Below are 12,834 nucleotides of genomic sequence, written 5' to 3' on the forward strand. Positions count from 1 at the left end.
TTAGACTCTAATCCTAAATCAGTCTTAGAGTCTAGTAGTGACTCAGATGAGTCAACTAGTGAGAAAACAAACTCAATTACCAAAAAACTTTACCTCACTATATCATACTTGACTAGAACTCTAGTCAAGTATAAGTCACAAGTCAAATCTTTACTTAAGGAAGTCAAAGACCTTAAGGAAAAGACTACTTCTAACTTATCAACTAAGTTAGTCAAGTTGGAACCTCAACTCGAGTTGCAAATCTTGAGGAAGAGAATTCTAACTTGAAAAACAAAGTTAGTGAGTTGAGGTCAGCACTAAGCAAGTTCACATCTGGGTCTAAGTATCTAAATATGATACTTGGAAATAGACTAGCTGCTTATAATAGAATTGGACTTGGATATAACTCAAACCAAATAGTAAACTTAAGTGTATTTAACCTTCTAAGTAGGGGAGCTAAATTTTTAGTTGTTAGACTATGTTTAATTTGAAACTCTTTTAAATTCTTTGAGGTAGTAGAGAAATCAAATTCTAATTTGAATCTAAGTCTAGATCATTGACCAATGAAGATGACCTATCTTCTAAAGTTATGAATCTGGTTAAACAGATGATCTGATGAAAGAGATTTTTTAAGAAGTTGTGAAAAAGAAATCTCAAGGAAGGATCTAGCCAAAATCCAATGCTTTGAATGCAACAAGAAGGGACACTTCAAATTAGATTGTCCACTTTTAAAAGATAATGAAAAAAACAACCACAAAGATTTAAAAAAAAAGACACTCAAGGCAACTTGGGATGAGTCCTCTTCAGAATTTGAGTCAGACTTAGATCAAGTTGATCTACACTAGCGTTAGTAGCCACCGAAGAGTCATATAAATCTGAATTTGACTTTGACCTTAAATCAACCTCTAAATCTAGTCATTTTAGTGGCTCAAATGAGTCAACCAGTGAGGGAACAAACCTAATTACCGAAAAGTTTTACCTCACTGTATCATACTTGACTAGAATTTTAACTAAATACAAGACACAAGTCAAATCTTTACTTAAGGAAGTCAAATACTTTAAGGAAAAGATTAATCCTGACTTAACCACTAAGGTTAATCAAGCTGGAACCCCAACTAAAGTTTTAAAGCTTGAGGAAGAGAATTCTACCTTGAACAACCAAGTTAGTGAGTTAAAGTCAACACTAAGCAAGTTCACATCTGGGTCTAAGTATTTGAATATGATGCTCGAGTTGCTTACAATAGAAATGGACTTCGATTTAGCTCAAGTCAAAACTATGTTTATTACTTATCATTAGTCAACCAAAATGTCAAAAGTAAGATAGCTTGGGTTCCAAAATCTTATTTAGTCAACCAAATAGAAAATCAAAATTTTTGAGTACTTAAACAACATATTCACATAATTCATGCTAATGCTTGCAACCTTAACTAAAATGTGTAAGACCTCCTAAGTAGGGGAGCTAAGTTTTAACTTTTTATTTAGGATTAATTTGAACCAAAATTTTATTTTTTAAATCAACATATGTTTGAAAAAAAAATTATTACTTACTTTACTTTACTTTATTGCAATTGGATTTAGCCTAGGTACTTAAACTGCATGCACCTATAGATCTAGGCAGTCAGTATCTCACAAAGCACCTAAGGAATAACTGTTGATGTAGGAAGCACCAAATGATCGAACTTAAGTTTTAATAATGGCAAAGGGCTCAAGTTAAGTGTGTGAAGTTATCTGATGAGTTGAACTAAGTGTGTAGGTAGCACAGGAAAGACCTAGTTGCGGCTAGGCACAAGAAAGCCCTAATTGTGGTTAAGCGGTAGAAGTCATAGCTAAAGACGAGGCAAGAAGACTTAATCTGGAGGATTAGGTGGGAAGACTTGGTTTGGAGGACTGGGCAAAGAAGTCCTGGTCAGGAGGACTAGACAAGAAGTCTTGTCGGATCAAGTGCACAAAACGGAAGTCTAGACAGGTATGGAGGACTGGATGTCTAACAGTGGAAGTCCTGGGGGTCGAGGAGCGAGGCTAAGCAAAAGTCCAACAAGTCTGGAGGACTTGGTTGGCACAAGGTAAATTCTCCCGAATAGAGTGGGTGAGGACACATTCCTAGTAAGGGGAACAGTAGACATCAGTCTGACCTAGAATTTCACTGGAAACCTAAAGTCAAGACTAAACAGTTTAACAAACTGTTTACTTTCCTGTTACTTTTGTGTTTTCCTATTCAACCTAGTGGGGAATGATACAAAGACCATTCCCTAAGCCAAATGGGTATAAGATGAGTGAAAGGAACAGAGACACTAATAATTGTAGTTGTTGAAAGGTTCAAAAAGTTTTAAAGTCAACCTTGACTTTCTGATTAATTGGGGGGCATGATGTACTGCTAAGTGTCACTCATAATCTATTCATGATTAATTATTAATTATGAATGACCAACATAATCAGGAACCTATAGGTCACACGCAATACAGGGTTTTGATAGACATAAAACAAGTTTGAGAATGAGATTCTCATTGAGAGAGATTATATCCAGTTGGGTCAGGCTAAAGGGAAATATGGAATGAAGAAAGTTCAATTTCAACCATGGGTCAAGTTGGGCCTTGTTATGGGTTTGCTTCATAAATTATATGATAATTTTGGCAAACCCAATAATAAGTGATGCTAATTTGATGCCCTAATCAAGAGATATGAGTAGATCTCTTGTAAAGAATAGGGTAAGGATGGTTGTCTCTTGGTATGTCGCTTCCTCTTCCCTCTCTTGGTGTCGCCTCCTCTTTCCTCTCTCGACATCATCTCCTCCATTGGCTAGCACCAATAGGAGACGAGGACTTGTGGCTTGTGAAGTGGTCTTGAAGAGATCCTAACGTGGATACTTGTAGAGGCAAGGCTTGTTGGTTGACTTCCGATCTATGTCATTTGGTATAAACTCTCTAAGCTTCTTCTTCTATGGTTATGTCACAACCCTGTAGGTGATCTTGGTTGTATGGAGTATTCAAAATATTCGTTATTTTATTTTTTTTTTCACTGCATATTCACCTCTAAATCCCCAACAAGTGATATCACAGCTATCTTATGTTTTGACATAGATCATATAATTTAGAGTTTTGATTGCATGTATAATGAGTTTTGTTATGGAATATGTATGATTGTACCTATATGTTGTTGAAAGTCTTCATGGGAAAATGATCGAGCAAAATGACCAAGGATGCACCCAGAAAGCACCAAAGGTGTTGGCCGCATAGTTAGAGGTCGGAGCACAAGCGAGCCATGTGTTGGATTGTGACTGCACATTTCGCGCGCCTAACTCCGGACGGCTACCTCCTACGCAGCCAATGCTCGGCACATGAGCGCATTTAGAAATTGTTTCCTAATGCAACCTCAAGTTTTCCTAATTAAGATTTCCTAACATGGTTAGAATACTAAATTAATTAGGAGTCTTAATTGTAAGTTTTCCTAATTAAAAATTTCCTAACATGGTTGGGATACTAAATTAATTAGGAACCTTAATTGCATATTTTCCTAGTTAAGATTTTCTAACATGGTTGGACTACTAAATTAATTAGGAACCTTAATTACAATTATTTCCTAGCACCATTTTGAGTCTGAACTTCCCTTTGAGTATGATTACGATTAATATAGAATATTTTCAAATGTTCTACCAAAAGGGTAAGTCTTTTAAATTAAATAGTTTACTTAATTAAAAAACAACTATAGTTTGCCATGTAAATAGTTTACAATGCATGTATGCTTGCCATGTGATTTATTGATGAAACCTATTATATGACTTAAATCCCTTGTGCAAATATTGAAGCTTACACCTTCCATTAATATAGTAAGAATTAAAGTTCAATTTCTTTATTGGACTTTCTCCAAGCCTAGCTTGACATTGGACATAATCAAACTATTGAGATATGGTCTCATAATAAATTGGTTAAATTTTAACTTGAAGTATTAATTTATTGGACTCTCTCAAAGTTAGTTTGGATAGAAGTGAAATTGGATGATATACATATGAGTATCTATGTTAATGAGTTAACAACCTGATATTTTTATACAAATATCAATAGTTGTTAGTATAATGTGATAGTTATATATATGATATATAATTGGTATAGTTGATACCTACCACTAAAACTAAGAATGACTAATTGGATTCTCTCCAAAGTTATTTTTAATCATTGTGGATATCAACCCATTAAGAGAAAATCTACCACACTACAACAAAAATGACTTTTCGCAGCGCGCAAATATGCTATCCGCAGCGCACATCGTACGCTGCACAGTTGCAAGCTGTTAAAAGTCGTTAGGCATCCGCAGCGCACAATGCACGCCGCGGATGATCGCATCCGCAGCACACAATGCGCGCTGCGGATGTGAGATTCCGCAGCGCGCAATGCGCGCCGCGAATGTGATCATCCGCGGCATGCATTGCGCGCTGCGGATGTGAGCTTCCACAGCGCGCAATGTACGCTGCAGATGTGATCAATCGCAGCGCACAATGTGCGCTGTGGATAAAATAAAATAATTAAACCATTCAAATCACAATTATAAACTCAAAACTCAAATAATTAATAACATAAATACCACACACAAATACCATATAAAATTACACATTTATAATCCAACAATTATATATAACATTCACATCTGTTTTGATAAACTTACAAGACTGTGTTATCTTGAACATAAAGAAAAACAGAAAATAAGTGAGGTTGTGTGTATATATATGTTGATACTTAGCACATATATACTTGTTGACTGGAAGAGCTTTCTTGCTGATGAATCTATCCTTGTTGATGAATCTATGCGAAAATACAGAGTCTCTGCGAAGGAACATCTTGCTGATGAATCTATCCTTGTTGACTGGAAGAGCTTTCTTCTTCCCCTTGCCCGTCTTGGGTATCTGTGATCAGGGTAAAAACCATAAGGAGTCATGCATGAAAAGTGATGATGAATTGTATGCATTTGTAAAGTTGCAATACCTCGGTCCACATTTCCCTAACATTTTCGAGGACCATGTTGCAGTGGCAATCAAATGCTCTAACTTGATCAAGTAGTTTCTTGTTGTTCCTGCAATTAATAAGCACCTGTTGCAGAAAAGCATGGATAATCTTCTAACACTAAAAGTTTGTAACAGCAGAAGTAGAAAGCAAAGACAAATCACATAATTCATAAAAACACAACAGATGCCACAAAGCACACTTAGGGACTATATATGTTTCTATAAGTGATGGAAGATGATTTGCATATAAGTATGAGGCAAAAGAACTCTTAAAACAATGCCAATTGTCAGCATCCATAGTCTTTTATTCAAAACATAAGCAAATGAAACATCAGGTTTAATTTTCGCTCTTAAATTCAAACATATAAATTAAGATCCGAATTTGCAGGAATTATTTTATTTTCCAACAGGAATTTGCTCCAAACAAGCTACATGAAAATTGCTTAGATTCCAACAACACCTATGTATGATATGGAAAAACATGCGCTAGAGAAAATAAGGAATGCAAAAGTTCAAGTGTCACGTCTTGCAAAGATGGATAGTCAAGAAACATTATTTAGAGAACAATTGTTCAAAGGACTACTATAAAAGACTTAATAAATAACATGATATAGACTGACCAAAGATCAATATGTAAGATACTACTGCAATTGTTTCCAAAAATATCATTACCTGTGACAACACCTTTGACTTAGTTGTTACTTCTAGTTGTGCCCTCATCAGCTCTTCCTAAAGAAGAGAACAGTAAATAATAAGAATTTATGCAAATGGAGAGTAGTTATGCAAATGGAAGATGTTATATAATTAAAACATGTAGGCTTCATTCAGATACATATAGTGGACTAAAATGGCAATCCTCAAATGAACTCATGCCTAACTGGAAAGAACAAACAAAGATGAACAAAATAACAATAAGTTCAGCAATAAAACACATCTACGTGGATTTTGTCATGCAATCAAGCTCTATGTAAAGTTACACTTAATTGGATCTACTTAAAGAAGTCTTATCCTTCACAACTTTAACCGATCAACTTCTCTAACTATGTCCTCAATCAACATCTATGCTATTTTGTACCTAACTGCTTGCAAGATGCTACCTTTGACATCTCCTAATAACTATACATATCCATCTCAACATTCTAATTTTAGCTTTTTGAGAAGCAGATCATGATTGCATGCAATCCAAAAACCTTGTATCCTCTTAACCACCCAGCCATTAGGATACTGTCTTTACCAATATATCCAACAGATGATAAATCATGATATTCAAAACCCTTCATTGAAAAAATGCTTGTCCATGAAGCAAAATTATTCTTTTAATATTCTTCAAATTTGTTAGGAATTGAACACACTCTTATGCAAAATGATAAGTGAGAAACAGAAGAAATACAAAGAAGAAATACACCAAATAAAACTTAATAAGACACCTCATTTTATGTGTTTCAAAAATCTCGTGGCAAAAACTAAGTGCCAAACATTGAGAGGTAAGCAAAGAAATAGCCTTTGAGTATATATGGAAGGATGCATCATAATGAATCCATAGCAACGTGGAAGGCAACAGTGAGGTAATGTTAGCATCTAACAGATAATGTGCAGTATTCTAGAATTACGTTTTCCAATTTCAAATTAAGTTCTTGCGCTTTCTTTTCAGCTTCACGAGCTAGAGCACCCAAAGCATCTCTTCTTTTGTTCTGCAGCTCGATTTCATTTGTGAGTTTCTCCACCTGCAAAAACAGAACATTTTACTGCAAGGAACCTAGATTTGAAATTTTTAACTGAATCATTAACCAAAGAGTCAGAGATGATTCAGAGAACTGTCTCAACTAAAAGTGGAGCAAGATTCTCATAGTTCACAAAATGAAATCTGTTCGAGGATAGACAGGAACATACAGACATGATTCAGAGGACTTACGGAAGGGGGTGATACCTGGCGACGATCTTCGAACAGGCTCTTAGCCTGTTGCAGAAGCTTCAGCTTTTCCCCTCTGTTGTTTCAACGCAGGTTGGATCGCTGCTGCAGAGCCACACCCCATCTGTACAAGGCTACATCGAATATACAGATAGGGTTACAGACAGAATCCCAAATTAAACAGGATTTCTAGCATGGAGTAACTGTAAAGCTAAGTCGCGACTGGGGATCGAATTCATAACTGACTTTGGATGGACAGACAGAGTGTATGTAAGTCCGCATCTCTAAGGGGATGCAAGTTCCCCTTTTCAGGGAAAAGATGAACAAATTGATTGCTTAACTGAAGACTAGTGATAGAACTTGAACGTGCATCAAATGTTTGGAGGACAAACCCGAATAACGGAACATGCTTGAAGTTTGCAGTGCATGGTGCTTTTGAGATTCAAAGGCCAAAATTAAAGTAAAGAAACTAAAATATGGAATAACTGCAGTTAAGGCAAAAATCATAAGCAATGGCAGGAACATGAAACTTAAAGATGGAAAATGATAGCTGATAAACTAGAAGTAAGCTTCTTAAATCTTCCCTGCAAATCGCGATACCTGGCGACGATGAGATTAGGGCACGACCTGTCGATGAAGACTGGGATTGACGGAGCGCGATAAGATGAGTAGGAGGGACCACGCCTCTCGCCCCACGCCTGCCTGCACCGCGGCCGAATCTACTGCCTTGTCCCCGTCGCCTCCCACAAGGTCGCGCTGCCGCCTCGCACCGACGCGCCGACGAAGAGCAAGAGAGTGAACGGATGGGGCAAGGAGAAGGACGGCGTAGAGAGGAATTGCCTGGAGCAGTTGAGCAGGGATCTCCGGCAGCGGCGGGGCGGGAGGGTCTGGGCGGCGGCGGGGCGGGAGGGTTTAGGGCTCAGAGAAATTTCTGAGCGAGCGCGGAGAAAAGGGCGAGCGCGAGGGCGATGGGGAAAAAAGGCGTTACTTTAAAAGAAATTAAAATTAAAATTTAGGGGTTTTTTAAAAAGAAATTAAAATTAATATTATTAATGTTATAATTTATAAATTTTTAACAGCGGACATTGTACGCTGTCAATATAAATTTTTAACAGCGCACATTGTACGCTGTTAAAAATACTTTTAACGGCGCACAATATGCGCTGTCAAAAATAATTTTAACGGCGTACAATGTGCGCTGTTAAAAGTATTTTTAACAGCGTACTATTGTTGCGCGCTGCGGTTGATAAAAATATGATATTATCCGCAGCGCATTTTATTGGGCGCGCTGTCAAAGCAACTATTAACGGCGCGCCTATGATGTGCGCTGCGGATGACGCGCTGCGGAAAGTCATTTTTGTTGTAGTGCCATCTCTCGAATTCAAAGTGAGAGCTCTTGAATTTGAACAAAATAGTGGGAGTTTTATTAGTGTGAATTGCTCGCATTACATATTTAATTTATCTCTCTTATATACTCATTTTGTATATCTAGGTTGTTTCAAAAGCATGACTTCTATAAATTTACGTTCGATTTTGAAAACAAACAAACTGATTGGGCCTAACTTCTTGGATAGACTTTGAAACCTCAGAATTGTTCTCAAGACTGAGAAGATTGGATATGTCCTTGAAGAGATTCTTCCCAAACCTCTTGTTAACAATGCTGCTGGTGACCAAAAGTTGATCTATCAAAAACATATGGTTGATTCTGAGCTAGTAGACTGCATCATGCGCTTTGATGTCACCTAAGTTGCAAAAGCAACATGAGCATATGGATGCTTACACTATTGTCTACCATCTTCACGAGTTGTTTGATGAGCAAACGAGATCCAAACAGTTCAGGATCTCCAAGCTTCTCTTTCGCTCAAAGATGCAAGAGGGTCATCTGCGATGTAGCATGCACTAAAGATGAATGATTACATTGAGTGGTTGGGATCACTTAGATTTGTCATGGATCATGAATTAAGTATTGATTTAATTCTACATAGTTTGTGATAAACTATCAGATGAACCATCTGAAATCCACAATTCTCAAGCTGATTAACATGCTCAAGACAGTGGAGCCAATTGTCAAGAAAGAACTGAATATTGTGATGCTGATTAAATCTTCTAAGAAAGGTTCCAAGAGGAAGTTAAAAACTATAGCCAAAGGGAAGAAAAAAAAGCCAAGAAAGAGGAATCGGCTCCAAAGGGCCCTTGCCATCACTATGGCAAGATGGGACATTGGAGAAGAAGCTGCAAGAATTCTCTTGAGTCCATGAAGAAGAAGGCATCTGATGCTCAATCTACTTTAGGTATCTTCGTTATTGAATGTCATACTATTTCTTCTAACACATGGATATTGGATATCAGGTATGTCTCACACATATGTAATGATATACAAGGGCTAAAGAACAGTAGATGACTAGTCAAGGGAGAAGTAAATTTATGGATTGACAATGGGGCAAAGGTTGCTGCTATAGTCATAGAAACTTATTTGTTGCAACTCCCTTCTGGACTAGTTTTGGAATTGAATAATTTTTATTATATTCTTTTTTAATAAATAATATTATTTTTATTTCTTGCTTAAATAGAAACGATTTCATTTAACTTTTAGTAACAATTATTATTACATTATGTTGAATAGTGTTCTCTATGGGACTAGAACATTATTCAATGGGATCTACACATTAAACATATCTAACGACATATTCAATATCGAAATAAGTAGCAAATGCGCTAAACGAGATGATCAACTAACTTTTACATGTGGCATTATCATCTTGTCCATATAAGTAAAAAACGCATGACCAAACTACACAAGTATGGCATTTTGGGGTCTTTTGAAATAGATTCATTTGATACATGCACTTCATGCTTAAAAAGTAAAATGACTAAATTACCTTTTAAAGGAAAAGGTGAACAAGAACCTGATGTCCCATGTCAACTCAAGCACGAGGAAGTTATAGCTACTTCATTACCTTCACCGATGATCACTCACGATTTGGGTATGTATATTTGTTAAAATACAAGTCTGAAACCTTTGAAAAGTTCAAAGAATTTAGACATGAAGTAGAGAAACAACTTTTAAAAAGTATCAAAGTACTTTAATCAAATCGAGATTGTGAGTATTTAAGTTAAGAGTTTCAAGATTATCTCAAGGGCAATGACATATTGTCTCAATAGACTTCGCCTTATATACCACAACACAATAGTGTGGCAGAGAGGTGAGATAGAACCTTGTTGGACATGGTTAGGTTGATGATGCATCATGAAAATCTTTCTAGATCTTTTTGGGATTTCGCACTCAAGACAACTGTTTATTTATCAAATAGAGTCCCGACTAAGGTAATCTCTACTACTCCATATGAGATATGAAATGGTAAGAATCCTCATTTGTCTTATTTAAAGATATAAGATTGTCCTGCTTATGTTAAGAGGGCAATATCAGACAAGATTGAAGCTAAGTTTGATAAGTATTTATTTATTGGTTACCCTAAGGAGACAAGGGATTACCATTTCTATCATCCCTTGGAACAAAAGGTATTTGTTTCAAGATATGTAATATTCCTAGAGAAAGAGTTTCTCTTATAGGAAAATAGTGGGAGTGAGGTTGAACTAGGGATTGTTCAAGAAACTCCAATAGACACTGAAGAGATACCAAGTTAAGAACCATAGCTAACTACTCATATGGATGAGGCAACGATTGAACCTACTGATACACCACTTCTTCGTAGATCTAGTAGGACATGTCAAATTTATCCAGTAGTCATGCTTAAATTCATTAGAATACTCCTAGCCATAGTAACTCATTATAATTATAAGATATGGAAAATGGATATGACAATAGCTTTTCTCAATGGAAACTTGTCTAAAGATGTGTATATAATACAGTCTGAGCGTATCACATCTGTTGATAAAAATAAAATATGCAAACTTTAACGATCTATTTATAGACTGAAGTAAACATTCAGGAGTTGAAATATCCATTTTGATAAGGTAATCAAAGAATTTGATTTCTCATAAAATCATGACGAACCCTGCATATACAAGAAAGTTAGTGGGAGTGCAATCATATTTCTAGTATTATATATTAATGGCATATTACTCATAGGAAATAATATGTCTGTTTTACAATTAGTCAAAGTTTGATTGTCTAAAATATTTTTCATGAAAGACATGGAAGAAACAACCTATATCTTGGGGATCAAGATCTATAAAGATAGGTCAAATCGATTGCTTGATCTTTCGCAGTCTACATACATAGATAAAATGCTAAAACGGTTTAGCATAGATGAATCCAAGAAAAGTTTCATTTCCATGAGACATTAAATTCACTTTTCGAAATCCATATGCCCACGCACAAAAAACAAGAGGATATACTAATGTCAGCTTCCAGACAAATAACCTAATCTAGATACATAATCACCTTAAATAGAGGTATGGTAAGTTGGAAAAGTTTCAAACAAGAGATCGTTGTTGATTCTACCACTAAGGCAGAGTACATTGCGACCTCCGAAGTCGCAAAGGAAGCCATTTAGATCAAGAAGTTCATCACTAAACTTGAAGTAGTTCCAAGTATTGTTGAAGCATTACGAGTGTACTGCCACAACAATGAAGGTATTACATAGGTCAAGAAATCCAAGTCTCATCAACAATCTAAATATGTACTTCATCGTTATTATTTAATCAGAGAGATCATGGGTAAGAAAGATATACAAATTAAGAAAATTTCCATTAATAGGAATCTAGCAAATCCTTTGACAAAGCCTCTTCCCTAAAAAAAAGTTTGAGAGGCATATAGAAGCCTTTGGTATAAGATACCAAGACGATTGGCTATAAGCTAAGTGGGAGTATATTGTATTTGAGAGATTTCCTAAAGCAATCTTCTTTATCATTGTCTTAGATGTTTGATTAATAAATTCATTGTTTGAGTGTGCATTCACTATGTATCTGATTTGATCTTAAATTCATTTACTGAAGTCCATAATACAATGCATAGCATGAGAGATGAAAATGCAACAGGACACACTATAGATCTGGGTCCCACATCTATGCAATGGGTCCCACACCCATGCAGTGTAGTGTGTCATGTTGCATTTTCATGTTGTGTTTTTATATAGTGTATCATTTCTCATTATTATTATTCCTAATGGGGTAGAAAGAAAATTTGCACTCTTTTAGAATTATTTTATTATGCACTACATTATTATTAGAAACAAAATAAACAAAAAAAATGGATTGATGATTTATATAATTTACCTTATATAGTTAGTCATAAATTTTAGAGTGAGGTACAAAAGATCCTTATAATATTATTTCTAAGTATTAAATTTAGGAAATGACATATTTCTTTTAAATTTTCTTTTAATGTCAATATTTTGTTTTTATAAATAAATAAATACTTCTTTTGCAAGTCTAAATCAATAGAAGAATGAATTATTTCTCATTAAAATATTTTATTTCTCCTATTTTCTCCACTATAAATAAAATTAATGTCAATTTACTTAATACCAATATGAGAAGGGATGACTTATGTTTTTTTTTCTTCTATTTATCTATTGAAGAATAATAAATGGACAGATTCAAGAATTCATTTGCGAAGAATTTTTTATTTTTTTATTTTTGTCTATCTAAAGTTGAATCGAGCAAAATTTTCTTCCTCTCTTGTCAAAAGTCTATGTCAAATCTCTTCCAACGAAATTGGCCTCGTAGTCACAAGAGAGACCTCGCGATCGTAGCTCATTTTTTTTCCTTTCAATCTCCTTTAGAAACTTTTTTCCTCTTTTCCTTTTCCTTTCCTTGTTCCTTCTTTTCCTTTAGAAACTTTTTACCACCTATAAATTTGATTCCTTTTCTTTTTCAATCCACATAAGCATTTATTGAAAATTTTAACTACTTGCTACTTCACTATCACTATATTTTTTTTTTGTCCTTCACTAAAATTTGAAATGGTCATACTCATCAACAACAATCA

The 12,834-nt window shown here is 35.3% G+C and overlaps 1 long non-coding RNA gene across 2 annotated transcripts; it reads right to left on the reverse strand.

Annotated features, from left to right (window-relative positions):
• Positions 1 to 5,649: 5,649 nt before the first annotated feature.
• Positions 5,650 to 7,506, reverse strand: LOC141842948 (uncharacterized). 2 transcript variants are annotated; one of them, XR_012603003.1, is made up of 4 exons: positions 7,482 to 7,506; positions 6,900 to 7,015; positions 6,583 to 6,696; positions 5,650 to 5,701 (listed from the first exon to the last, which is right to left on the reverse strand). It is a non-coding gene; the product is annotated as an uncharacterized LOC141842948 (long non-coding RNA). The 2 variants fall into 2 exon arrangements; XR_012603008.1 differs by having other exon boundaries at positions 6,885 to 7,015.
• Between the last annotated feature and the right edge of the window lie 5,328 nt (positions 7,507 to 12,834).

The sequence above is a fragment of the Curcuma longa genome, chromosome 1 (assembly GCF_044706935.1).
Source record: "Curcuma longa cultivar G26 ecotype Majalengka, Jawa Barat chromosome 1, ITB_CL_G26_1.1, whole genome shotgun sequence".
Classification (NCBI taxonomy): domain Eukaryota; kingdom Viridiplantae; phylum Streptophyta; class Magnoliopsida; order Zingiberales; family Zingiberaceae; genus Curcuma; species Curcuma longa.